This window comes from Podarcis melisellensis (genome assembly GCF_964234715.1).
Source record: "Podarcis melisellensis genome assembly, chromosome: 2".
Taxonomy (NCBI): Eukaryota; Metazoa; Chordata; class Lepidosauria; order Squamata; family Lacertidae; genus Podarcis; species Podarcis melisellensis.
The window spans coordinates 17,773,238-17,801,124 of NC_138529.1; the positions used below are offsets into that span (position 1 = coordinate 17,773,238).

Consider the following 27,887-nt stretch of genomic DNA (forward strand, 5'->3'; position numbering starts at 1 on the left):
CTAGCAACAGTCCTCTGTATTTCACTGCTAAGCTGTGGCTAGTTTGATTAAAGACTATGTAAACCCGTGAGACAACCGTCAGATGATGGGAATGCATATGAAAATGTGGCCACGAGAACAGACTATAACTGAGCGAGTGCCGGCCTAAACCTCCCTTCTGGTGGCATTTCTGAACAACCCGTTCCTTGAGCAGCCATTCCGATTTGTTTGCAGGAAGGTTAGATGATGGGTAAAAGCCAGTGTTGTCACACACTTCATGGAACATTTCCCCATTACTTTCCTTACTGCCCAAATAAAAAGTGGTATTTCGGGGAAGTGGCCTTGATGCTGTACAAGACTTTCCAATAAACGGTCACTTCCCACCCTGAATCTTCAGTATGTGATTGAAAATAATGTCGGTCTGGATTCACCCTTGGTTGACGTTGACCTGCTCTTCTTTCCCTCCCTCGCTCCCTCCCTCCCTCCCTGTTTTGTTTTTTCCTGTTTGCATTTATTTATAGTTCCAAACAGTTGCTGCACTGGCTATTGCTCAGCACTGTGTCCCCATCTGTTCTGGAGTCTTTGCTTCAGGGTCTGGAAGAGGAAGGTAAGCTTCACCTATTTCCTTACAGCGAGTTGTGTTGGTTGCTAGACATGGAAATAGACGTGAGATTAAGCTAGTGATTTGTGGCTTCTGATGCAACAGCGTTACTAACAGTGTTAGTAACGCTGTTGCATCAGAAGCCACCAACGCTGTTAGTAGGGACATACTAGGGATGTGAGTGGCACTGTGGTCTAAACCACTGAGTCTCTTGGGCCTGCTGATTGTAAGGTTGGCAGTTCGAATCCATGCAATGGAGTGAACTCCTTCTGCTTTTACATTCAGGTAGGTAGCCGTGTTGGTCTGACAAAGTCGAAATAAATTTTAAAAAATTAAAAAATTGTCCAGTAGCACCTTAGAGACCAACTGAGTTTGTTCTGGGTGTAAGCTTTTGTGTGCATGCACACTCCTTCAGATACACTGAAACGGAAGTCACCAGACCCTTATATATAATGGGAGGGTGGGGTGAGGTCTTTCTCAGAAGGGTAGTGGGAGGTGGGTGATTGACTCAATGGGTATGGTAAACCTGTTGACAACTGTTAGTGACTGCAGTTAGTTCTACAGGAAAAAGCATGCAGATGACCAAAAATAGCTTTAGCATGTGTAATGAGACAAGAATCCAACATCTCTATTCAGACCTGTCTGTAGAGTTGGAACAGATGCGGCTGTAATGTAGGGCCTGGCTATATACAATTGATTGCTGCTTTGTCCCAGCTCCTGCCAACTTAGCAGTTCAAAAACATACCAGCACAAGTAGATAAATAGGTACTACTGTGGCGGGAAGTTCATGAACTCTGGTACTCGTCACAGTGTTCCATATGCCAGAAACAGTTTAGTCACACTGGCCACATGACCTGGAGATGTCTGTGGACAATCGCCGGCTCTCTTGGCCTGAAAGCCTCCCATAGTCAAATTAAACTGGGCTTAACCAGTTGACCTTACTTACGTATCCTTTCAGCAAAGAGAAAACTCTTTCCCTATTTGGTTCTCATATGGAAGAGGGTTGTGGATGTGTGTATAGTCTTTCCTAGTCAAACCATTTCCCCTCCAAAACACAGTGTATTATCTTCCCTTGCTTCTCAGTTTTCAGTCAGTTATTTTCTTGCCCGAGCCATCAGTAGTTCTACAACAGAAGGATGAAATATGGGCACTTCCAGAGATGTGCAATACTGTTACATAAGATGCTCCCTTCTTTTCATTGGGTGTTGTTTCCTTTTCCAGCTCAATGCCGATATTTAAAATCTGAGCAGTTCCTCTTCCTGTAACTGAGCTTTCTTCCCTTGCACCCAGCGCCAGGGTTGAATGGCACCCAACGGCAAGAGGAAGAGGACTTACAGAACTTGTTGGACAAGTTCAACAGGGAAACCAGCAGGTGAGAGGTCAACAGCACAACTATGTCCCAAGACCATAATTACTGGGATTGTTGGGAATAGTCACATATGAGGACGTGAGTCAGGTGAGCCATTCAAACTCATGCGTCACTTCCCATGAGTCCAGCTAAGCTTGAGTTGATATTGGTTTTCCTTGTTCAACTTCTGCATCCAGTCACCCGGGACAGCCACCAACCATGCAACACAGTCTTAACGTCAATGTGGAAGGTAAGGCAGACTTCCTGGCATGGGACAGGCAATAAAAAGGGGGCACCATGTGTGCCTATTGAATCTCCATCAGATTCTCAGGATCCAATGCACAACAAACAATGTCATGTACAAAGACAAATGTTTCTTGCCTTCCATTTTTTATTCAGTATTTACAGAGAGAGGCTATAGAACCCAGCCTCTTGGATAATGGAGTTGTCCTATCCACCCTACCCCCATCTCTCCCACTTCCTCATTCATCATTCTCATTGTCTCTCCTATGGGTGCTGCTAAGTGCCCTCTGCCTTTGAGCTCTTTGCTCTCCTACTTTCAAGGCTCGCCAGGTTCTGGGTGAGAGGGGGAGTCTGGAATGCTTTCTAAAGACACTGTGTCCATCAGCCGTCACCCGCCTAGTGCTTCTTCCTCCTCCTCCTCTCCAAAACAGCTGGAGACCCAAGTTTGGGAAACCCTGGTTTATTGTTTATAATCACAAAAACTATGTTATATATTGTGACTGGATTTTGGTGTGTGTGTGTGTGTGTGTGTGTGTACACACACAAACATGGTTTAACGATGGAAAGGCATTATGCAAATAAATGGTGATGGTTAAATGTAGGGGGGTTCAGGATTGGTTCTAAACTGTACACACAAGAATTAGTACCATGATAAGGGATGATGGGAATTATGGTACCATGAACACAGTTCCCTCCAGATGTTGCTGGAATACAACCATAATAATCATAATCATAATATACCCCACCCATCTGACTGGGTTGTCCCAGCCACTCTGAACAGCTTTTGACATCATAAAAACACAACCAAAAATCAAACATTAAAAACTTCCTGAAATAGGGCTGCCTTCAGATGTCTTCTAAAGGTGATATAGTTACTCATCTCCTTGACGGAAGGACATTACACAGGGCGGGTGCCACTACCGAGACGACCCTCTGCTTGGTTCCCTGTAGCTTCACTTCTCACAGTGAGGGAAGCACCAGAAGGCCCTTGGAGCTGGATCTCAGTGTCCAAGCTGGATGATGAGGATGGAGACACTATTTTAGGTATACGGGGCCTAACCCTGTATATCATCCTTAGCCACAAGCTCTACTGGCTGGGACTGATGGGAGTTATAGCCCAACATCTGGAGGGCACTGTAGCATAGCAACATCTGGGGCACCACAGAGCCTCCACCTCTGCTCCAAAGTCTCATTTTTGTATGCTCTACAGTGCAGTTGTGTCCGCTGTGGCATGCTTTTGCTGTTCCTGTTTGTGATTTTGACATTACATTTGTTATGTGATGCACACATTTCAATACAGTTGTGTTCACTGCCCCTTGAGAGCCTCTTGGCTGGGATAAAAATCTTAAGAATATATCTTAGGTTCTTCTCTCTCTTTTTCAATATATTGCAGACACACAAAAAAAGGTTCATTAAACTCCTGCTGCAAAGGTATTGCTTTGTTCTCCTACAACATAATCTTATGCATGACTCTGAAGTTGGTCCCACTGTGTGTAACAAAATGAAAAAATTCCTTCCGGTAGTAACTTAGAGACCAACTAAGTTTGTTATTGGTATGAGCTTTCGTGTGCATGCACACTTCTTCAGATACACTGAAACAGAAGTCACCAGGCCCTTATATATAGTGAGAGGGTGGGGTGGGGTATTACTCAGAAGGGTGGTGGGAATGGGTGATTGGCTGATAGGTGTGGTAAACCTGTTGACGACTGTTAACGACTGTAATTAGTCCTACAGGAAAAAGCATGGGATAGTATGCAGATGATCAAAAATAGCTTTAGCATGTGTGATGAGACAAGAATCCAATATCTCTATTCAGACCAGGTCTCTCCATAGTTTTCAGTTTAGTAAGAAGTTGTAATTCAGCAACTTCTCTTTCCAATCTGTTTCTGAAATTCTTTTGTAATAAGACAGGTACTTTGAGATCTTGTACAGAATGTCCTGGGAGACTGACGTGTTCTCCTACTGGTTTCTGTGTCTTGTGATTCCTGATATCAGATTTAGGTCCATTTATCCTTTGGCGTAGGGTTTGGCCTGTTTGTGCAATATGGATAAATGGGCATAAATCTGATATCAGGAATCACAAGACGCAGAAAGCAGTAGGAGAACACTTCAGTCTCCCAGGACATTCTGTACAAGATCTCAAAGTACCTGTCTTATCACCCCTCCCCCTCACTATATTTAAGGGTCTGGTGACTTCTGTTTCAGTGTATCTGAAGAAGTGTGCATGCACACGAAAGTTCATACCAATAACAAGCTTAGTTGGTCTCTAAGGTGCTCGGTCCCTGCTCCTGTCAACCTAGCAGTTCAAAAGCATGTCAAAGTGCAAGTAGATAAATAGGTACCACTCCAGCGGGAAGGTAAACGGCATTTCCGTGCGCTGCTCTGGTTTTCCAGAAGTGGCTTAGTCATGCTGGCCACATGAGCCGGAAGCTGTACACCAGCTCCCTCGGCCAATAAAGCGAGATGAGTGCCGCAACCCCAGAGTCGGCCACGACTGGACCTAATGGTCAGGGGTCCTTTACCTTTAAGGTGCTACTGGAAGGAATTTTTTTATTTTGTTTTGACTACGGCAGACCAACACGGCTACCTACCTGTGACCACTGTATACATATATACATACTATATACTGCTTGTAGCCTTGTTCTCTCCCAGTTTGTTGTATATAGAACTCTTTCCTTTCTGATCTTCCTTTCTCACTGATTCAGGTCTCTTTCAGCTAGCCTCAATTCTGCCACCTGTTCAGTTTTGCCCGCAGTTCTCCTCCCTTTTTACACGCCCAGCACTGCCTCTCGCATTTCCATATCTCATGATCTCGCATGCCAGCTCCCCTGCCATTTCATCCCATCAATGGCTTCAGTCTTCTTTCCCTCATTTGCTCCCGCAAGGTTATCATTCAACCTTGTGAAAGTGACTTTTTCCCCTTAAAGAAAGTTAGAAGAAATCCATTAGATTGCCTCGTCTAGAATACACCCAAAGGGCTCTTGAACTATTCTGGGCAGCGTAATGCAGTCTTTGGAGAGCTTCCAAAATGTCATAAGACTTCAGCAAAACCAAGGAATGAAGTGGCCGCATTCAGTTATGACCCGGGAAAAATCAAGTATCTTTTCATGTGATGGTTCTCGGACTTACAGGAGTATCAAGAGTTGTAACTCTGCAACGGCTGGTGCTAAGTGCCCTGAAAAAGATATCACTGATTCGCTGTCATCACTGATTCGCTGGCATGATTAGCATCGATCAGGATCAGGCCTCTAACACCTGCTTAGAACACAAACAATGGTAATCATTGCTAACACACAGCTGCTTCCATGTATCTCAAAAGGCTAACATCAATGCCATTTCCATTAGACAGTGATCTTTAAAGCACTCTCTGACCAGAAAAGGTCATGGAAGTAGATGGGGCTTGAACCAGGAGAACAGCACTGAGATCTGAAGATGAAGGCAACCAGCCTCTTTGTTGTTGTTGTTTAGTGGTTTAGTCGTGTCCGAATCTTCATGACCCCATGGACCAGAACACGCCAGGCACTCCTGTCTTCCACTGCCTCCTGCAGTTTGGTCCAACTCACGTTGGTAGGTTCGAGAACACTGTCCAACCATCTCGTCCTCTGTCATCACTTTCTCCTAGCACCCTCCATCTTTCCCAACATCAGGGTCTTTTCCAGGGAGTCTTCTCTTCTCATGAGGTGGCCAAAGTCTTGGAGCCTCAGCTTCACAATCTGTCCTTCCAGTGAGCACTCAGGGCTGATTTCCTTCAGAATGGATAGGTTTGAGCTTCTTGCAGTCCATGGGACTCTCAAGAGTCTCCTCCAGCACCATTCTTTGGCGATCAGCCTTCTTTATGGTCCAGCTCTCACTTTCATACATCACTACTGGGAAAACCATAGCTTTAACTATACGGACCTTTGTCGGCAAGACGATGTCTCTGCTTTTTAAGATGCTGTCTAGGTTTGTCATCGCTTTTCTCCTAGCATCTAATTATATAAAGAGGATTGACCTCCTACAGAGCTGTTTACAAATGCATCTTTGGCAGCCTCTGCGCACAACCCTAGTGGTGTGTTATCAGTACAACAGGAGTGCTTTGCATCAAGAGATATATATATCTCTTTCAGATAAGGCACATTAGTGAAGATCAATTAATTATGCTACTCCACATTCAATCTGCGGCTCTGATAGGCTTATATACAGACACACTTGGGTTTGCTTTCCCTTCCCCCAGGGAGCTTTCATAGAAATACAAGAAATATTGATGACTCAGAGGAAAAAAACCCTGCCAAATACTAACTTTCAGAATTGGGCTGATCACAGGTCAGGAGAGTCCTTTCTGTTGGGAATAATTCAGACAGAAATTCCCAAGTGTCCAAAAAGGTTATTTATGCATGCTACTACTGCGGCCCGTGTTTCGTTAGCTCCCAAATGGAAAACGAGCAAGGTCCCAACCAAAGAAGAATGTCAACTGAAGTTGACAGAATATGCACAACTCGCAGACTTAACAGATAGAATAAGAGAACAAGAATGACAAACGTTTAAAGAAGATTGGAAAACGTTTATTGAATATGTGGGAAATAATTGTATACAGCTGAAAATGCTGGCAGGGTTTAAGATAAATTCAGCAGTTTAAATAAGTTTTGATGGATGCAATAATGGAATACGGAATGGTATTGTTTTTGTAAAATATGCAGGGCTTTATGATATGTAAAATGAGTCACGGAAAGAAAAGAAGGGAAGTCATTGATATCTTAAGGATGTAAAATGAGTATTTTCAATTGTAAGAAAGAATGTTTAATAAAAATTATATATGAAAGGGAACAGGAACAGGAAAGGGAAATATTTGCTTATTGAACTAGCAACTGCTTTCCTGGGCAGGTGTAAAGAATTATCATTAGGCCAGTTGAAGAGCTTGGGCCTTTGCACTTAAGATGGCAAATACAGTGGTACCTCGGGTTACATACGCTTCAGGTTACATACGCTTCAGGTTACAGACTCCGCTAACCCAGAAATAGTACCTCGGGTTAAGAACTTTGCTTCAGGATGAGAACAGAAATTGTGCCGTGGCGGTGCGGCGGTAGCGGGAGGTCCCATTAGCTAAAGTGCTGCTTCAGGTTAAGAACAGTTTCAGGTTAAGAACGGACCTCCGGGACGAATTAAGTACCTAACCCAAGGTACCACTGTACCATTCAGCTCCCTGTAGAACTTGAAACCCAGTAGGCGTTTGCCACAGCAAATGGTTCCCTTGGACTAGATCAGTGTTTCCCTAACTTAGCTAGCAAAACCAGTGGTCAGCGATGATGGGAATTGTAGTCCCAAAACAACTGGGGACTCAAGTTTGGAAAACCCTGCGGCAGAGCAATTTTTTAGCTGAATGCCGTACACATACAACACTCTGCAAGAGAAAAGCAGCCGCCAGATGTGTCGATCAGCTGTTACTTACATTCACTTAACAAGGAACGGTTGAAAGGGTATCCAAGCAGTGAGTAGCGCACCAGACCAGGATAAACACGGAGGACAAAGCTAGTCACTTCGAAAATGGAAAGGAGAATGAGTCATATTTGCCTGGACGTGCAAATCCTCTTAACAGCCCTATCTCTTGAGTAGAGACTCTGGACCCAGCCAGATGTTGGAATGGAGCTGGCAGCCAACACTTCAAAACACGAGGGACGTCTCTTGTAAAAGCCAGTTGAAGTAGCGAGTGGGTTTTTCTGAGAAGCTCACAAAACAGTATTTTCCTAGCAGCATCGAAAGACAGTTGAATTGTTTGTTTGCAGTGCGGGCTGCCGAGAGTCACAAAACACCGTCAGAAGTCCTATCCACAGCCTCTGTGCAACATTCAGTGGACTTTGTTGTTGTTGTTTAGCCGTTTAGTCGTGTCCGACCCTTTGTGACCCCACGGACCAGAGCACGCCAGGTACTCCTGTCTTCCACTGCCTCCTGCAGTTTGGTCCAACTCATCTTCGAGAACACTGTCCAACCATCTCGTCCTCTGTCGTCCCCTTCTCCTTGTGCCCTCAATCTTTCCCAACATCAGGGTCTTTTCCAGGGAGTCTTCTCTTCTCATGAGGTGGCCAAAGTATTGGAGCCTCAGCTTCATGATCTGTCCTTCCAGTGAGCACTCAGGGCTGATTTCTTTGATCTTCTTGCAGTCCATGGGACTCTCAAGAGTCTCCTCCGAATTCTTCGGCGATCAGCCTTCTTTATGGTCCAGCTCTCACTTCCATACATCACTACTGGGAAAACCATAGCTTTAATTCTATGGACCTTTGTTGGCAAGGGGATGTCTCTGCTTTTTAAGATGCTGTCTAGCAGAGTTCATTGCATTAAGCAGGGACATTTGTGATGTCGTGGCTATCAATAATGTTCTTCACCTGGGGGATATAGGCTGGCATTTCCCGCCACAATAATGCAATGCTCTACCAGTCAGCATGACGCTCTTCGAGGACCGATTCCCATTTTCGTATTGTAACTTGTAATCAACTATGCTGTCCAGCTAGGGTGGTTTTTTCTGCGTGCCACAGTGTAGCTTTACCATATGGATAGAATTGTTTGTTTGCTTATTTCTTTATTAATTGCATCAACATCCCACCTTTTTTCTCTCTTAAGGAGCTCAAAGTAGCAGGCACGGTTCTCCCCCTCCTCATTTAACCCTCACAACAACCCTGTGAGGTTTACCTTAAAGGTAAAGGACCCTGTGAGGTAGGTTAGGCTGAGAGCGACTGGCCCAAGGTCACTCAGAGAGCTTTATGGCCAAGCGGGAATTTGAACTCTGGTCTCCCAGGTCTGAGTCCAACGCTGTAACCACTACCCCACACTGTCTCTCATGCTCTCTATTTCCCCTTTAAACTATTGCCTTGGGGTAATAGTACACATTATGCAGGTGAGCATTTTAAACACGCATCTTCTGGTTCATATGAATGCAGGGACAGAAGTGACAGTCGCAGTGAGAGGTACTAAATTCTCCCCATGCCTTCATATTCTCCCCTACAAATTCTTTGGGGTTTTGTTTTTTGCTGTAGCTGTTTGTTTGCTACTTCTCCCAGAGCTTTGCTGTGACAAATAATAATAACATTTTTTAATTTATTTTTTGCAAAGCTGGGGAGTCTTTCCTTGGGAGAATTGGCAGGTGGGAACAGCGTTTAGTACAGGGCATGGTGCATCTGTCAAGGCTGTTTTCTCTCCATTTCTCCTTTTCCCAATCTTAAATTCAGTTCTCCACATTTCAGCTTGTGGGTTTGTTTTGTTTTTAAAAGAAGTCCTTGTGAAAACGTCTCAGCATTTTAGTATGACTTTCTCCTAATATACCCCTAAAAGGGAAAGGGAAAGGACCCCTGACAGTTAAGTCCAGTCACAAACGACCCTGGGGTTGTGGCGCTCATCTCGCTTTACAGGCCGAGGGAGCCGGTGTTTGTCTGCTCCACAGAGAGTTTTTCCAGGTCATGTGACCACATGACCTAAGCTGCTTCTGGCAAAACCAGAGCAGTGCACAGAAACACCGTTTACCTTCCCGCCAAAGCGGTGCCTATTTATCGACTTGCACTTTGACGTGCTTTCGAACTGCTAGGTTGGTAGGAGCAGGGACCGAGCAATGGGAGCTCACCCCGTCGCGGGGATTCAAACCGCCAACCTTCCAATCGGCAAGCCCTAGACTCAGTGGTTTACATCACAGTGCCACCCGTGTCCCTAGATATACCCCTATATGTATGCAATTTTGTCATATACATTTCCCCCAAATATAATACATATTGGAATCTACTTTACACCCATTTGCATGCCATTTTCACTATATTTTGAGCACACTTTAAAGCAGCATACACATTTTTTTTTTGTACACCTTAGTTGGCTGGAGAAGTGCATTGCAAAATTCAGAAACATTTGAAGGTTGGCTGAATGGTTTTGCTTCCATTCATTTTGTTTTGGACAGCATGAATTAGGAAGGTCTACCTTAAAGTGTGGACTGCATTTCTCCCCAGTCCCTTCTTGCTCCTGCAAATGAGAACCCTCCCTTTGCCCCCATAACATCTAGTTCCACCTTTAAGTAATAAAACACAGCTGCGAATCATTCATTTCAGAGCGCCTAGGCCAGAAACATCATGTAATTATTTATCAGAAGGTAGTTTGTCAGAACTAATGTTGTTGCCCTCTGGTCCTCAGTCATTAAAAAATGGAGACCCTCCAAGTTCCCCTATTTTTCAGGGACAGTCCCAGATTTGCAGAAGCTCTCCCGTTTTCTGATTTGATCCCAGAATGTCTCGCTTTTCCTTAGGACATCCCTATTTTCACTGGATAAAGATTGACGGGTATGGTTGGACGTCCCTATTTTCATCGGAGAAATGTTGGAGGGTATGCAAATATTGTGTGCAACCTTTGTATATTCTGTGCGCATGAGACCTGCTCGGTATTCTACCATGGAGAATATCCATCTGACTGCAAGCCAAATACCAAATTGCTCATCTGGCCAACAATGACAAGATGTCATGACAGCCACATGGAAGAGGGTTGTTTTCTCCTGCTCTAGAGGATAGAACTCGAACCAACGGCCTCAAGTTACAAGAAAGGATATTCCGACTGAACATCAGGAAAAACTTCCTGACAGTAAGAGCTGTTTGACAGTGGAACCACCCTTGGAAGGTCTCCCTTGGAAGGTGGTGGACTCTCTTTCCTTGGAGGTTCTTAAGCAGAGGTTGGAAGGCCAGCTGTCATGGATGCTTTAGCTGGGATTCCTGCGTTTTAGGTGGTTGGACTAGATTATTGTTGGGTCCCTTCCAATTCTATGATCTGGTGGGTCACAGCTTAGCCACTCCTGCCATAATCCCAGGCAAGCTGACATTCAAGCACATGAACATCTGGAAAGAGTTATCAAAATTCCATTCACGTTCTCTGACTTGGAGAAAGAAAAAAAATAAAGATAAACTATTTCTAATACAAATGAGCTAAAGCCCTGTCCAGAAAGAACACAAAATTATCCTGTCTGGCCCTGTCCTGTGGCTCTCTCTTATTTTTACAAGTATGGCAAACACAGTATTTACACAGCTGAAGAAATGTACACACTGCCATATGGAAATTGAAATGCAGGCCTGTCATCAGCACCCGGTTCTGTTAGGCAGCTGCCAGGGCTATGATGAGCCCTATTGGCACAAATGCATCCCAAGCTTCTGGGTGTGGGAAACCAGCATTTGAAATTCCCACAATGCCCTGAAGGGATGCTATGTCAGGCACTCCAGGGCATTGTGGGAAATTCAAAATGGCAGCTTCCTGGACCCAGCCACCGGGTAAGCCTGTAGCATGAGGGCCCACTAAAATAAGGGGCCCCACCAGATAGCATGTTGTTGGTGACGTCAAGCCAGGACTCTTTAAGAGCAGCTACGTCTCCATTTGATCAGTAATAATAATAATAATAATTTATTAATTATACCCCGCCCATCTGGCTGGGTTTCCACAGCCACTCTGGGTGGCTTCCAATTGAATATTAAAAACAATACAGCATTAGACATTAAAAACTTCGCTAAAGAGGGCTGCCTTCAGTTGTCTTTTAAAAGTAAAATAGTTGTTTATTGCTTTGACATCTGCTGGGAGGGCGTTCCACAGGGCAGGCACCACCAGATAGCATCAAATGCTGTGACTGTTTGATGAAATAATTCTGTGGATGCATCTGGCACTAACAGAAGATACAGCTGCCCAAATTTCTCCCTTGCAGTGGTGTAACATGGGTTGCTGGCACCCTGGGCCACGTGGAGGGGGGGAATTGACACAGTATGCATATGCATTCAACTGCCTAACAGTGTCTGCACGACCCAGGAGGTTGCAGTCACAAAGAAAAGATAAGAAGAGTTGTTGCGTTGTCTGGAGAGGTCACTTTCTGGTTCACATGGAGAAACCATTTTCAGCAGACCCCAGCGCCGGAAGCATGCAGCTGTACTGAAGCAGCACCAGGTGTTGAAATTTTGCACCCCTAAGAATTCTGTGCCCGGGGCAACTGCTACGCCACTGCTTCCATGTATGCTAGAAGGAACAGGATGCAACACAGCTGTGGTCCCAGTCAGTGTAAAGCAAGACTGGGGAACCTGAGACTGTCCTTTTGTTCTTGGATTCCAACTCCCATCAGACTCAACCAGCATGGCCAATGGTCAAGAATGATGGGAATCAGAGTTTGGCCACATCCGGAGGACCATGGGTTCCCCAGCTCTGGTGTAAACTATACTGAGAGAGCTGGACAAATAGTCTGACTTAGGTGGAGAGCCAGTGTGGTGTAGTGGTTAAGAGCGGTAGACTCGTAATCTGGTGAACCGGGTTCGCTTCCCCGCTCCTCCACATGCAGCTGCTGGGCTACCTTGGGCTAGTCACACTTCTCTGAAGTCTCTCAGCCCCACTCACCTCACAGAGTGTTTGTTGTGGGGGAGGAAGGGAAAGGAGAATGTTAGCCGCTTTGAGACTCCTTAGGGTAGTGATAAAGCAGGATATCAAATCCAAACTCTTCTTCTTCTTCCTACATTCCCCTTAAAGCCTGAACATGTTTCTAATCATATGTATTTCTTTGTCGTGCTTTTCATCTCTAAAGGCTGTGAATAGCTGCCAGTCCCCCCCCCCCAATGTACGCATAGACTTTTGGCTGCTCACAAATATCCGTACAATAACAGCAAGCTTACTCGTTGACATTGTGTACCCACCTTTCCGATGCTGTTCCCCAACAGGTGGTTTGTTTTTGTTTGTGAGGCGGAAGAGAGAAAGTGAGCACAATAAACTTAGCTTTGAAAAAGAAAACCCGACAAAACTTTCCCCACCAACACATAGCACTAACAAAATATCACCTCAGCCTACTCTGTGTCTTTCCTTGTGTGGATCCAACACAACATCAACACCTTGGTTCATCTTGCAAGAACGTGAGAAAAAGAGAGGAGGGGCATCTTTCCCACACACAGAACGATACCAATAATTTAGGAGCTTTCACCACTGAACTAAGTTTTCCTGCCGTGCAACTTTTTCTGAATGCTGTATGAGAAAGCACATGCATCGGACCTTTGGAGGTTTTGTAAGTAAACCAAACATGCGGTCTTTTTCTATGCTAAGGGAAGAGGGGAGTTTTGGTACTCCCGTGGGCATATTTTAAAGATCTAACAGCCTAGATTTCCATGCTTTGCTTTGTTGCATGTTTTGTGATTTTAAATCTCTGCCAGGAGATTTTAAATATCAACAAAGGGTGTGTGCCCCAAACCTGGATCTAGGTCTCCAGAGAATTCTCCTTTTAGACCTATTTTTTTCCTTGCATCAACAGGGATGGGGAAGCTGAAGCCCTTCAGATGTTGCTGTGCACCAACTCCCATCAATCCCAGCCAGCATAGCCAACAGTCAAGGCAACATCATCAAAACACATTTGGAGGGTCACAGTCTCCCCATCCCTGTTCTTGGCTTGGTGCACCTACACCTTAGGTATAATTGGATCACACTGTTTTGATGCAGGGCTTCAGCCCAAATTACCGTATTTTTCGCTCTATAAGACGCACCAGACCACAAGACGCACCTAGTTTTTGGAGGAGGAAAACAAGAAAAAAATATTCTGAATCTCAGAAGCCAGAACAGCAAGAGGGATCGCTGAGCAGTGAAAGCAGCAATCTCTCTTGCTGTTCTGGCTTCTGTGATAGCTGCGTAGCCTGCATTCACTCCATAAGACGCACACACATTTCCCCTTACTTTTTAGGAGCGAAAAAGTGAGTCTTATAGAGCAAAAAATACGGTACCTACCCTTGAAGAAGGCTGCCCATGGGTAAATGGCTGCTCTGGACTCCCCTCCTTCCAAATCAGGGGTCACACATTCAGAACACCAACTCTTTTAGAAAATACAAGAAGCTGAGCACCTCTTAGAGCAGCTAATTCTTATGCTCCCACTGGAAACATTTTCAGGCTTAAGAGCGAAGCATGCCTCCAATTTTATTGCAGGAAGCAGGGAAATGCATACTTCTGGTATCAGAGGTTTGTAGAGGTGACACTGAAATATGGTATGTGTGACCACTTTGCAGATATAATCAAAACAACAACAATGTAGATCCACATTGCTAAAGGCAACGTTCTTTGGAGCAGATCAAGCAAGATGTCTGAGTACAGTAAATTAAAAGTGAGCATATCAAGCTTCTAGCTGACATTTCCTCTAGGAAACAGATACACATGTAAATTCTATATAATTAGCAGGAAATATAATCACTTCTCTTCGTGGCATAGAATGTTTGCTTTGTACACGGTTAATTGGACTTAAATTAGGCCTCATTTTTTAATTTAAAAAACCCTAATTAAAAACCTGATTAGTAATGTTGGCAAGCAGCCACGTAAAAAGTCTTCTATTTCTGCCTTTGAAAAGGTTTAGGAACAGCCTTCATAAATGGAGAAGGAGGGAGACTACAGCTTGATTTCCTATGCCTACCAAAACAACGTGTTCTTTAACACATTTCTCTGTTGCACATTTTTGTGTCGTGCTCAGTGCTGATATCTCTGGTCTGAGTGTGAATCTTGATTGGAAGGAGGCAAACCCAGAAAAGCGTCTCACCCAGAGAAGCAAACAAGGCCAGCTTCTCTCTAAAAGAAAATTATTATGCCCCATCCTTGTATCAAAATAGCATAGGAGGAGCTCAGGCAGTGGCGTAGCGTGGGGGGGTGCAGAGGGGCCGGCCGCACCGGGCGCAACATCGGGGGGGGGCCCTCGCACTCGCAGCTCTCTGCCCCTACCTGGCTCACTCACTCTCTCACACTGCAGTGCTGGCTGTGCAAATCCGATCCGAGCCACCGGGTCGCCGCCCACTCTGGAGGGGGTGGGTGCCAGGCGTGCGGTGCGGAGAGAGAGCGAGGAACTATCTGGGGGAGGGACAGTGCAGCGGCCACCTAGCGCAGCGCTGAGCGCAGGAGAGAACCACACCAGACCAGACCAGGCAGCAGCAAGAAGAAGCTGGCAGCGGCGGCAGGTTAGGGGTTAGGGGGCGCAAATTACTTGCCTTGCCCCGGGTTAGGGGGCGCAAATTACTTGCCTTGCCCCGGGTGCTGACAACCCACGCTACGCCACTGAGCTCAGGTATGTTGCAGAGGGCTTATGTCCAAGTCCCTAGACTCAGCAGAGTCCAAAGCTGGGGTGCGTTAGCGTTGCCGCAAACAGAATCCCTGATTTGGACCTTGTGCTCATCTTCCTGAGTCTGGTGAAGGTGGCAGAGCAGCTCAGGCCCATGGACAGAGGGAGGCAGGCAAGGTGCAGCACAGCCATTCTTGGCTCCGGAGGGCAGGGGTGCTCTGGCAGATTCAGTGGTTTGCCCACCCCAGACTCTGGCAACCCATGCCATGCTGCTGCACAATACACATCCGATGTATCCGTTGTAGCTAGCAGATGCCAAATGAGAATTGTTGCCACATTGAAGCACATGGCTTTCCCCAAAGGATGCTGGGAACTGTAGTTTTCTCTGAGTGCTGGGGAATGTAGCTCTTTGAGGGGTAAACTACAGTTCCTGGGAAAGGGACGCGGGTGGCGCTGTGGTCTAAACCACTGAGCCTCTTGGGCTTGCCGATCAGAAGGTCGGCAGTTTGAATCCCCGTGACGGGGTGAGCTACCATTGCTCTGTCTCAGCTCCATTCAACCTAGCAGTTCGAAAGCACACCAGTGCAAGTAGATAAATAGGTACCGCTGCAGCGGGAAGGTAAACAGCATTTCTGTGTGCTCTGGCTCCCGTCATGGTAACCGTTGCAAAAGAAGCAGTGTAGTCATTCTGGCCACATGACCCAGAAAGCTGTCTTGTGGACAAACACCGACTCCCTTAGCCTGAGAGTGAGATGAGCATCACAACCCCATAGTTGCCTTTGACTGGGCTTAACTGTCCTTCACCTTTACCTTTTTGGGGGGAAGCCATGCACTTTAAACGTAGGTTATGGATGCTATCCTCCCACTGTATTGCACCCCCCATGGTCCTTTGCCCTTGACAGCTCCATCATTGGATATGAAAGCAGTGGCTGTGCATTCCAGGTGTCCTCCTGTGGAATTAATGCTTTCATAATGCTTCCATAGTGAGGACTCTGAGGATTAACCCATGTCCTTACTCCACTTTTGCTCTTCACGCAGGGTGGCTGTTGCGCGCCCCGCCCACTTCCGAAGCGCTGCTCTGAAAAGGGAGTTACTCTCCAGATCATGATTCTTGCACAGTTCAAACAAGGTCAGTCGCCCATGAAAGTACATGCACTCCTGTTGCTGTTGCCTCAAGCCCGACCGTAAACTTTGGCAAGGCAGGGAGAGTATGGGGGTGGGGACACCCTATTAATCTTTCAGTCCACGGGCACTTAAGTGATGACTGAGAACACCTATTTTTCTGAGAACGGGAATGCAGCTTGGAACCACGCCAGGAGCCACTCTTGCCATTGGCCCAGGAACAGCTCCAAACTTGCCTCTCCCATATTCAATTGCTCCTCTAAGCGCAGGTGGAGCAGGGGTAAAGGAGGGAGGGAGGGAGGGAGGGAGGGAGGGAGGGAGGGAGGAGGAGACAGTTCATTCCACAGTTATTTTGCTCTCTGCTCATGAGGGTTCATGTGTGTTTCCTTTGCCACAAGCCAAGCCAAGCAGAGGAAGGAAAGCAGCTCAGCGGTAGGGCATGCAGAAGGTGAGCGGTTCTGTCTTCAGCATCTCCAGGTAGTCTGGGAGAGACTCCTTCCTGAAACCTTGCAGAGGCACTGCCAGCTGCAGTAAACAAGCCTGACCTAGATGGTCCTATGCGCTGACTCAGTAGAAGGTAGCTTAGCGTGTTGAAAGCAATTCAAGGCCACCAGTGACAAAGTCAGGCTGTGACTAATAACACCGGGATTTCTGCCTGTAATAGGGGAAGACTGCTTTGTGCTTCTATGGTCAAAGTCTCTGCTCAACTCTCACTGTTGATGGGGCATAAGGATGAACTCAACTGGACTGTGATTTTATAGAATAATAATAATAATAATTTATTTATTTATACCCTGCCTGGCTGGGTTTCCCCAGCCACTCTGGGCAGCTCCCAACAGAATATTAAAAACACAAACATCAAACATTAACAACTTCCCTGTACAGGGCTGCCTTCAGATGTCTTCTAAAAGTCAGATAGTTGTTTATTTCCTCGACATCTGATGGGAGGGCGTTCCACAGGGCGGGCGCCACTACTGAGAAGGCCCTCTGCCTGGTTCCCTGTAACCTCACTTCTTGCAGTGAGCGAACCGCCAGAGGTCCTCAGAGCTGGACCTCAGTGTCTGGGCTGGATGATGGGGGTGGAAACGCTCCTAGTGGGCTGAGTCCGTTTAGGACTGCAACCCTAGGATTCTAACCCTGGAGCTTCTTCAGAGATGGGTACCTGGCCTTACGGTTTGACTTTGAATCTTTCTTGTTGCATTAGACCTGAACATGTATTTGACCACTGGACTCCTCTTGAGCATTGCCCATGGGACTGTGTACACTATTGGGACTTACCTCGGGGTATGCCTGGACTCAGGACACTGTATCACAGTCCATCTGTAAATTAGACTCACTGGCACAAGTCCATAGTTTGCTATTTTTACAATGTACATGCTAAACAAAATCACGATATATTGTGTACAATATTATTCGTCCTTGAAAATATTGTGCTTTGTTACTTTCAAGCGTAGGTGACCTTTCTGCCTAATGGCACTTGAAGTAGCATTGAATAAAAGCAACAGGCCAACAGAAAACAGCATAAAAACCTTAATGGATACATACAGTTGTGATACATAACAAATCAACCTTTAAAGGGGAGCAGGAGTAAAACTACCACAAATTGTTCAGCAGCAGAATTAAAAACTGGGTGTGTGCAGCAGTCACAAGATTTTGTTCAGACTCTGTTGGAAAACACCTTGGTGTCAAGGTGTTTTGTAGGCTGCCTAGTTTGGCTTGAGTTCTTTCTGAGTCTGCTTCATTTTCGCCACTCCCACAATTTACTACAGGGAAATTTGAAAAAAACAGCTGCTGGTTTTTTCTTTGGCAGAAGGGGATGAAATTTGCAGGCATTCTCAGAGTGAATAGAGCATGGCAAATTACAGGTAAATAGTTTCAGGGGCTTCGTGCAAGCACACATTCTTAATGAGATGTCTATAGCTTTTTAATATTTGCTGCAGAATTGGTGAAATTTCCAGGCAAGGTTGGTCTTCTGAGGTCACAAATCTTGCCAAATTTCAAGAGAAAGAGCTGCAGTAATTTCCCACGAGGGCAACTGTTAGAGTTTTAAGGTGTGTGAAAATGAATAACTTAATCTCCCCAAGCATTTTGCAAGTCTGAAAACTGCAGACATGAAAGAGGTGCCCCTGGGTAAAAAAAAACAAAAACAGAAAACACTTCCTGAACTGCAAACATACAGCTTTAGGTACTTTTGTGCCAAGCACATTTAAAATTGATTTGGGCTTGGGAAGGGATTTGCTTTCTGGAAAAAAATCATTCCTTTTGATTACAAGCTTGACCTGTTTCTTTTTTCTTTTTTTAAGAATATTTATTAAAGTTTTCAATAGTAATACAATAAAAAAAGAAAGAAAAAAAATAACAAAAATAGAAAAATACAAAATAAAAATATTTAAAAACACATAAAGTTTCCATTACTTATTTTTCATTAACTTATTTCCCAGACCTCCTCATACCTCCCTTTTTTGTATTCCAATTCAAATTGTTAGTTCAGCAAATCCTTATCAATAAATTTTAACCTATTTCTAAACCTTTTTTTCCATATTCTCTTAAAGCATTACAGCTGGAAACCACATAATTTCTATCCGACATCAACAAGCTTGACCTGTTAGTCACAATAAAAACTCTCTCTTCACCCTCTCTCCACTGTGGTATTTGCTCTCTCTTCCTTATCACCCCACCCTGGCGCTAGATCATGGTAAGCTTAGAGGCATTTCTTTTGCTTTTAGAAGATGCTTGTCCAAGGCATTTTAAAATTTATTTCAGTGACTGCATCACCGAAGAACCACATCACTGAAGAACCACATTGTACAGATCCTGCTTCCCCTCTGACAAGCCAAAAAACAAACCCTCCAAGGTTCCCCTTTAACCAAATTTAATGGACCTCCCCCCAAAAGATACTGCACTGTCTGCAGAAAATACTTTTAGTCTGCAATCGTATGCTGGTTGACCTTGGAGGATATTCTAATGTAGGTGCTGGACCCACTGGTGGCCAAAGAGCTTCCCCTGTTGTTTTTCTTTTAAAGAAACAAATTAAGATCTTTATTGGGTTATGAAGAATGGGTGGAGGAGGAGGACGTCTTATTTTGGCTCCTGTCTCGACCTCAGTCTGTGCTATGAAGTAGGAAGGTGGATTCTTTCCAATGACAAGCAATGGAGCCTCCATCTTCAACAGTAGTTTATCCCTCAGTAGAGGGGTGGTGCAAGAAACCATTTCATCTTGCTCTGCTTCTGAGCTTCCCAGGAGCATCTGATGGGTCCCTGTTTTAGGGGGACTGCTACATCTGATTCACTGCCGGCTATTCATATGAACAAGGGACACGGGTGGCGCTATGGGTTAAACCACAGAGCCTAGGACTTGCCGATCAGAAGGTCGGCGGTTTGAATCCCCGCGACGGGGTGAGCTCCCGTTGCTCGGTCCCTGCTCCTGCCAACCTAGCAGTTCGAAAACACGTCAAAGTGCAAGTAGACAAATAGGTACCACTCCGGCGGGAAGGTAAACGGCGTTTCCGTGTGCTGCTCTGGTTCACCAGAAGCGGCTTAGTCATGCTGGCCACATGACCCGGAAGCTGTACGCCAGCTCCCTCGGCCAATAAAGTGAGATGAGTGCTGCAACCCCAGAGTCGGCCATGACTGGACCTAATGGTCAGGGGTCCCTTTACCTTTACCTATTCATATGAATTTTGTAGGTCTCTCAAATTGCTCTTCACCGTTAAGAGTCTCCCCATCCATCAGTTTTCTGCCAGGGTGTCTGAAAAAGAATACTGTTTGGCCAGCACGTTGTCAGAACAGAGCCAGTTTGGCGTGTGAAAGTCTCTTTGTGCATGAGCATCAGGAAAATCTGCCCCTCCTCACCCCCATAGGTGGAACATGACCTTTGCTACCTCACAATCTTGGCTGGCAAATCAGTCCATCAATAAAAATGTAACAAGAATGTGTGGCAATAATGTATAAAAATGAGTTTTGAATCTACTAGTTAATCAATACAAACTGATGTGGAGGTTTCATCACTGCAACAAGTGATGCTACAGGGAACTAGGCAGGGGGCCTTCTAAGTAGTGGCCCCCTCCCTGTGGAACACCCTCCCATCAGTTATCAAGGAGATGAGTAACTATATAACCTTTAGGCGACATCTGAAGGTAGCCTTGTACAGTGGTACCTCGGGTTAAGAACTTAATTCGTACTGGAGGTCTGTTCTAAACCTGAAATTGTTCTTAACCTGAAGCCCCACTTTAGCTAATGGGGCCTCCTGCTGCCACTGCGCTGCCGCTGCACAATTTCTGTTCTCATCCTGAAGCAAAGTTCTTAACCCGAGGTAATATTTCTGGCTTAGCGGAGTCTGTAACCTGAAGGGTATGTAACCTGACGTACCACTGTATAGGGAAGCCTTTTACTGTAAAATGTTTTGTTATGTATGTATGTATGTATGTATGTATGTATGTATGTATGTATGTATTATATATGCTAAATGCCACCTAGTCAGATGGACAGGATACTAAAATTGATATTATTAGGGTGTGGTACAAATAATATTTGTTTGTTTGTTTATACATACCATAGCCTGATGTTACTCAAGGCAACTTACAGATAAGAACAAGAACTGCTAAAAAACATAGAGAACTGAAGAACTGAAATAGAGAGATGTCATGCGAGGGGAAAAGGAATGGGAGGAAGGAGGGGAAAGCAAGCTCCAGCACGTTCTCACATAGTTTTCTACCTATGCAGATTCAGGGTGTCTAGAAGAGCAGCAACTCCTTGTTCACAATTCTGGCTGCCTTGTCCTCCTGGTAAGCACTCCCCACTGCAAGCACACATGGGGGAGGGAGAGAGAGGGGGGGAGGGAGGGAGAGCATCCCAAGTCCAACTTGAATCAGAACTCACAGGGGCTTAGACCCACCAAACTTATTTTTTAATGCCAGAGCTCAGATATGGGATATATCTGGAGCACATTTACAGTGCCCTCTCTGGGTTATGTGAGTAGCCAGAACCAGCCCCCACACAAACCACGGTTCACAAGGCAGAGGATGCTGCCCCACATTGAGCAAAAGATTCTTGCCTTGTGGTCCCTTTCAACTCTATGATTCTATAGAACCGCTCGTAATTTTAAACATATTCCCTGGCCATCTGTTTTACTTGTTAGAGAACGTGTCAAAATTGCACATTCCCCGACCAAGTGCATGAATGGCTTGCCTCGTACCGTGGCAAACTGAGTTTATTTCCACTCAAGCCATTCTTGGGGGTTGTTAAGCACAGATCACCAATCGTCAGCAGCATAAGGAAATGCCACACGGCTTGTCACTAGGATGCCAGCTTTTTTCTTCTTATCCCTGGACGAGCTCCTGTATTTTGAATAGTGACATGACAGGCAGAAATCAATAGCTGAACTTTCCTCATCTCTGGATTGCAGGGGAGGTGGGAGCGGATGTTGGTGTGTGCCTGTCAGCAATCTGTGCTTATTCGTATGATCGGTTGGCCAAACGAATGCTTAATGCCGGATGCAAAGAAAGAAGGCATGAGCTGCAAATTGAATTCTACCTGCAGTCATACAAACACAGCCAAATAACGGTTAAGTAGCTGAAGACGCCTGCTTCTTGGGAGAAAAGCAATGACAAACCTAGACAGCATCTTAAAAAGCAGAGACATCGCCTTGCCGACAAAGGTCCGTATAGGTAAAGCTATGGTTTTCCCAATTGTGATGTATGAAGTGACAGCTGGACCATAAAGAAGGCTGATCGCCGAAGAACTGATGCTTTTGAATTCTGGTGCTGAAGGAGACTCTTGAGAGTCCCGTGGACTGCAAGAAGATCAGACCTCTCCATTCTGAAGGAAATCAGCCCTGAGTGCTCACTGGAAGGACAGATCATGAAGCTGAGGCTCCAATACTTTGGCCACCTCACGAGAATAGAAGACTCCCTGGAAAAGACCCTGATGCTGGGAAAGATTGAGGGCACAAGGAGAAGGGGACGACAGAGGACAGGATGGTTGGACAGTGTTCTTGAAGCTACCAGCATGAGTTTGACCAAACATGGGAGGCAGTGGAAGACAGGAGTGCCTGGCGTGCTCTGGTCCATGGGGTCACGAAGAGTCGGACACGACTAAACAACTAAACCTGAAGCAGGAATGGTTTCCACTTTTAATTAGCACTTGCAAACAGCATGCTTTATTGGCAGCATAGGATAGCCTTGATTCCACAAACATGCCCCTTTATGCGCATCGTCCGTCCCCCTATAAATGTTGCTTAGCAAAAGAGGTTTCATGAGTAGTGTGGGCACAGCACCCTGTGCTTATCTACTGTATCTGAACGGGGCCTGACGTCGAGCAAGTTATCCCCGTTGCATAGCAACAGGATTCAGATGACCATGTAAAAGTACTGGCTGCTCTTCCACGGTGAATTGTCACATGTTCTGCACACGGTTCCTCCTGCCTGATTTGCTCTGCTGTAATTTGCCGGGACACAACCAGTTCTGTTAAAAGAAAAAAGAAAAAGGCTATGCAGTTATAATGAAAGGACCGACAGCTTTTACGTCGTTGTCGTTCTCATCATGAACCTTGTTCCTCCTAAGTTCGTTTCCTAGAGTCATGTAATTTATTTGTTTTTGAATAAATTGGTCTCTGCCAGTGTTTCCTCCTTCTTTTTTTGAAATCGTTTTTATTTGATTTCACAAATATGAATTTATAGCAATACCAAATACATATCCATATACAGTGGTACCTCAGGTTAAGAACTTAATTCGTTCTGGAGGTCTGTTCTTAACCTGAAACTGTTCTTAACCTGAAGCACCACTTTAGCTAATGGGGCCTCCTGCTGCTGCCACGCTGCCGGAGCCAGATTTCTGTTCTCATCCTGAAGCAAAGTTCTTAACCTGAGGTACTACTTCCAGGTTAGCGGAGTCTGTAACCCGAAGCGTCTGTAACCCGAAGCGTCTGTAACCTGAGGTACCACTGTAAAGAGATTTCTCTGAATCTTGAGAGTCCCCACCCCACCCCCTTCATGGGTTTTAGTGCCAACATTTTCAACTGTATATTATTTCATAGTCTATATTTTGTATCTATCCATATTGTCCATAGTATTTTTTACATTACAAGTGAGATTGAAATCCTGCTAATGTTTTCATCTGCTTACAGTGGTCTCCTAAATAAATTATAATTTTTTCCCCATTCTTTCTGGTCTCCTTGGTCTTCTTGGTTCCTGAGCTTTCCGGTCAGTTTTGCCATTTCAGCGTAGTCTAGCAGCTTGGTTTGCCATTCCTCTCTGCTAGGGACTTTGTCTTCTTTCCGTCTCTGAGCTAATAGCACATGTGCTGCTGATGCCGCATGCATAAAAAGTCTTTTCTGTTCCTTTGGGATATTGGTACCTACAATTCCTAATAAAAAGCCTTTTGGTTTTTTGGTTGTTTTTTTATAAAAGTTATTTTAAATATTTTTTCAGTTCCTTATATATCATTTCCCAGAAAGCTTTTATTACCTTACTTGACCACCACATATGATAAAAGGTACCTTCTTCTTCTTCTTTACATTGGTCTATGCCAGTGTTTCCTAAAGTGGGTGATACCCCGTCCTCAGGGGGGGCGCTGGAATGATCCAGGGGGAAAAATTTTTAGAAGTAAGCTACCCATTTTTTTGGGGGGGACCCAAAGTTGTTCAGCTTTTTTTTTTAGGAGGGGCGAGTTGTTGAGCTTTTTGTCGGGGGGGTTGAGTCAAAGGTCAAAGTTGTGGAGCTTTTCTTAGGGGGGCAAGCCACAGTTTTTTAGCTTTTTTTAGGGGGGGAATCTAAGTTGTTGAGCATTTTTTAGGGGGGAATAGCCAAATCTGTTCAGCTGTTTTTGGAGAGGGAAATCAAGAATTCTGCTGCTTTGGGGCATGTCATAAATTGCTAAACAAGAAGTAATCCCACCAGCAGTAACTCCCGTCTTCCGTTCTTGAAAATGTGTGTGGTTAAAGGAGAGAGCGAGGGAGGCGGGGACGGATGTTCCTTTCCCCCCACAAAGGAAACTGAGCCCGCGATTGACCGCGATCGACTTCTAACAACTGGGGATCGATCGGTTGGACATCCCTGAGATAGTACATGGGTAAAGGTAAAGGGACCCCTGACCATTAGGTCCAGTCGTGACTGACTCTGGGGTTACGGCGCTCATCTCGCTTTATTGGCCAAGGGAGCCGGTGTACAGCTTCCGGGTCATGTGGCCAGCATGACTAAGCCGCTTCTAGCGAACCAGAGCAGCACACGGAAATGCCATTTACCTTCCCACCGGAGCGGTACCTATGAAAGCACTTTGACGTGCTTTCAAACTGCTAGGTTGGCAGGAGCAGGGACTGAGCCACGGGAGCTCACCCCGTCGCGGGGATTCGAACCGCTGACCTTCTGATCGGCAAGTCCTAGGCTCAGTGGTTTAGACCACAGTGCCACCCGCATCCCATAGTACATGGGTAGATGGGTCTCAAAAGCCTGAATCACAAATTTTCACAGCCCTCTAGCAGCTATGCTCGCTCATTTACCAGAGGTAATGTGTTGAGCATTGACTCTGGAAGTAAGTACTTGACTGACCTCCTAGACCAGGGGTCAGCAAACTTTTTAAGCAGGGGGCCGGTCCATTGTCCCTCAGACCTTGTGGGGGGCCGGACTATATTTTTTGGGGGGGGGGGGTGGAATGAACAAATTCCTATGCCCCACAAATGACCCAAAGATGCATTTTAAATAAAAGCACACATTCTACTCATGTAAAAACACGCTGATTCCTGGACCGTCAGCGGGCCGGATTGAGAAGGCGATTGGGCCAGATCCAGCCCCCGGGCCTTAGTTTGCCTACCCATGTCCTAGACACCTGGGCACTGACAGCCAATGCTACACTGCTGGATGTGTCTACAGCTTTTCACACAAAAGAGCAGATTTGTACCAAGTCAGGCCCAGTTCTAGCTCAGTTCTGTCTACACGGACAGGCAGGGTATCAACCCATTTTCCTATGTGGAGATGCTGTGGTTGAACCCAAATCCTTATGTATACAAAGCCAGATGCTGTGACACTGAGTCATGGGCCTTCCCCAGGTACATCCCAGTGATCTCATTTAAATAAACAAAAACACGCCATTAAAACAAAAGCACTCCCTGCGTTGATCGCAACGTGAAATCCTGTAACAGCACGACTATGTACAGCTTGCTCAGAATCTGGAGAATGGGGCTGAGGATGGTTTAGAGGTCAAGGAACATCAACAGATGGGCCAGCTTCAAACCTCCAAGTGTAATTTTGAGACAGCCCAGGTGTTCAGCTCTAAAAACAGCGCACTCGGATTTTTAACATGAAGTCTGAAATTCCTTTGGTTCTGCTACGAGTCTCTGTTTTTAGGCTTTAAGTAGCTTTCTAAAAATAGCATGGTTCGAAATAAAATAGTAGAAGTTGCCGGCCTTGTGACTTAGCTGCGAAGTGCGTGCGCCGACAGAGCTTTTGGAAAAGAGCAAATTGCAATTTTCCTGTGCAGACTCAGAAAGGATAGAGCAGCAGAGTTCCTTGACTGTTATGCTGCCTTGCCCATGGTCCATGCTGCCTGGGGCTGACTGAAAGTTGCAGTCCAAAACTCCTGGATGGAACCAGGTTGGCAAAAGTTGATCTAACCACTGCTCTTCATTTCCATTTTTAAATTTCATGCTTCCAGTGGTGAACACCCATAACAATGGCTGATAGGTACTGTATAGTGAAAGTTCCAAAAACGGGACCTGGGAAATGTAGTTAGCAATGATGCTGGTAAAGGTAAAGGTAAAGGGACCCCTGACAATTAGGTCCAGTCGTGACCGACTCTGGGGTTTCGGCACTCATCTCACTTTATTGGCCGAGGGAGCCGGCATACAGGTCATGTAGCCAGAATGACTAAGCCACTTCTAGCAAACCAGAGCAGCACACGGAAACACCGTTTACCTTCCCGCCAGAGCAGTACCTATTTATCTACTTGCACTTTGATGTGCTTTCGAACTGCTAGGTTGGCAGGAGCTAGGACCGAGCAATGGGAGCTCACTCCATTGCGGGGATTCGAACCGCCAACCTTCTGATCGGCAAGTCCTAGGCTCTGTGGTTTAACCCACAGCGCCACCCGCATCTCTAGCAATGATGCTGGGCAGTTGCTAAAGCTATAATTCCCTTGCATTCTGTGCACAATGACAGTATAGAGCATGGGTAGGCAAACTAAGGCCTGGGGGCAGGATCTGGCCCTATTGCCATCTAAATCCAGCCTGCGGATGCTCCAGGAATCAACATGCTTTTACGTAAGTAGAATGTGTGCTTTATTTAAAATGCATCTCTGGGTTATTTGTGGAGCATAGGAATTTGTTCATACCCCCCCCCCTTCAAAATATAATCCCCCACAAGGTCTGAGGGACAATGGACCAGCCCCCTTCTGAAAAAGTTTGCTGACCCTGGTATAGAGTATAGAGTTGGAAGGACCCATCTAGTCCAACCCCCTGCAATGCAGGAATCTTTTGCCCAGCATGGGATTTGAACCCACAACCCTGCAATTAAGAGCCTCGTGCTCTATCGACTGAGCTATCCCAGGCCCAGTGGGTGACCCAGCCTTTATTGGGAAGGATTTCCACGGTGGACCACAAGCACACATATTCCCACCCCCCATCATCCATCACAATAATTGTTAATTGGTTAGTAATAAAGTGGGGAACAGCTTCCTCCAACGCAATCCTTGAACCTGACCTTCAAACGCGCCGAGTTCCTCTGAAGAAAGTAACAGCAGTAAAAGGAACATAAACACTGGCTGATTTTTACCTAGGAAGTTGATAATCTCTCTGCCATGTAGCGGTACAGCTGAGCGATTCCTTTGCTATGATCCTGCATGTCAGCAGTAGTCCCTCCCCCCCCCCCGGTCATCTCCAATCAAAGTGCAGTCCTTTAGATGCAGAATGATGACAGCCCATTGCACGAATGGGTGCTGCTAGGTGGTTTTTGCTTCACTTCCTCGGGAGCTGATGACGGGTAGTGGAATTAGGTACTGAATACCAACATGATGCAGGTGGCGCTGTGGGTTAAACCACAGAGCCTAGGGCTTGCCGATCAGAAGGTCGGTGGTTCGAATCCCCACGACGGGGTGAGCTCCCGTTGTTCAGTCCCTGCTCCTGCCAACCTAGCAGTTCAAAAGCATGAAGTACAAGTAGATAAATAGGTACCGCTCCAGCTGGAAGGTAAACGGTGTTTCTGTGTGCTGCTCTGGTTCGCCAGAAGTGGCTTAGTCCTGCTGGCCACATGACCCAGAAGCTGTACTCTAGCTCCCTCGGCCAATAAAGCGAGATGAGCGTTGCAACCCCAGAATTGTCCGTGACTGGACCTAACGGTCAGGGGCATAGCTGTCAACATTTCCCTTTTTTAAAGGGAAATTCCCTTATTCCAAATAGGATTCCTCGCAAGAAAAGGGGAAAGATGACAGCTATGGTCAGGGGTCCCTTTACCAACATGATTCTGCAAATTTACAACCCAACATGAAACATGCAGACTCAAATTTTCATACGTGAGAGAATGAGAGGTGGGTTAAAGTGTGAATTTTGGGTTCTCTCGATTCCCCATTTTTCCAGTT

The 27,887-nt window shown here is 45.7% G+C and overlaps 2 long non-coding RNA genes across 2 annotated transcripts in view; one reads left to right on the top strand and one right to left on the bottom strand.

Moving 5' to 3' along the window:
• The first annotated feature begins 774 nt into the window (after positions 1 to 774).
• LOC309363059 lies at positions 775 to 10,623 on the top strand. The gene is made up of 3 exons (XR_014165206.1): positions 775 to 865; positions 1,802 to 1,952; positions 10,423 to 10,623. It is a non-coding gene; the product is annotated as an uncharacterized lncRNA (long non-coding RNA).
• A 1,797-nt stretch (positions 10,624 to 12,420) lies between these two features.
• The window catches only part of LOC309363074, a 674,350-nt gene continuing 658,883 nt past the window's right edge, over positions 12,421 to 27,887 (bottom strand). Inside the window, exon 3 of the long non-coding RNA XR_014165222.1 lies at positions 12,421 to 12,482. This is a non-coding gene — a long non-coding RNA (uncharacterized lncRNA). The remainder of the gene's footprint in view (positions 12,483 to 27,887) is intronic.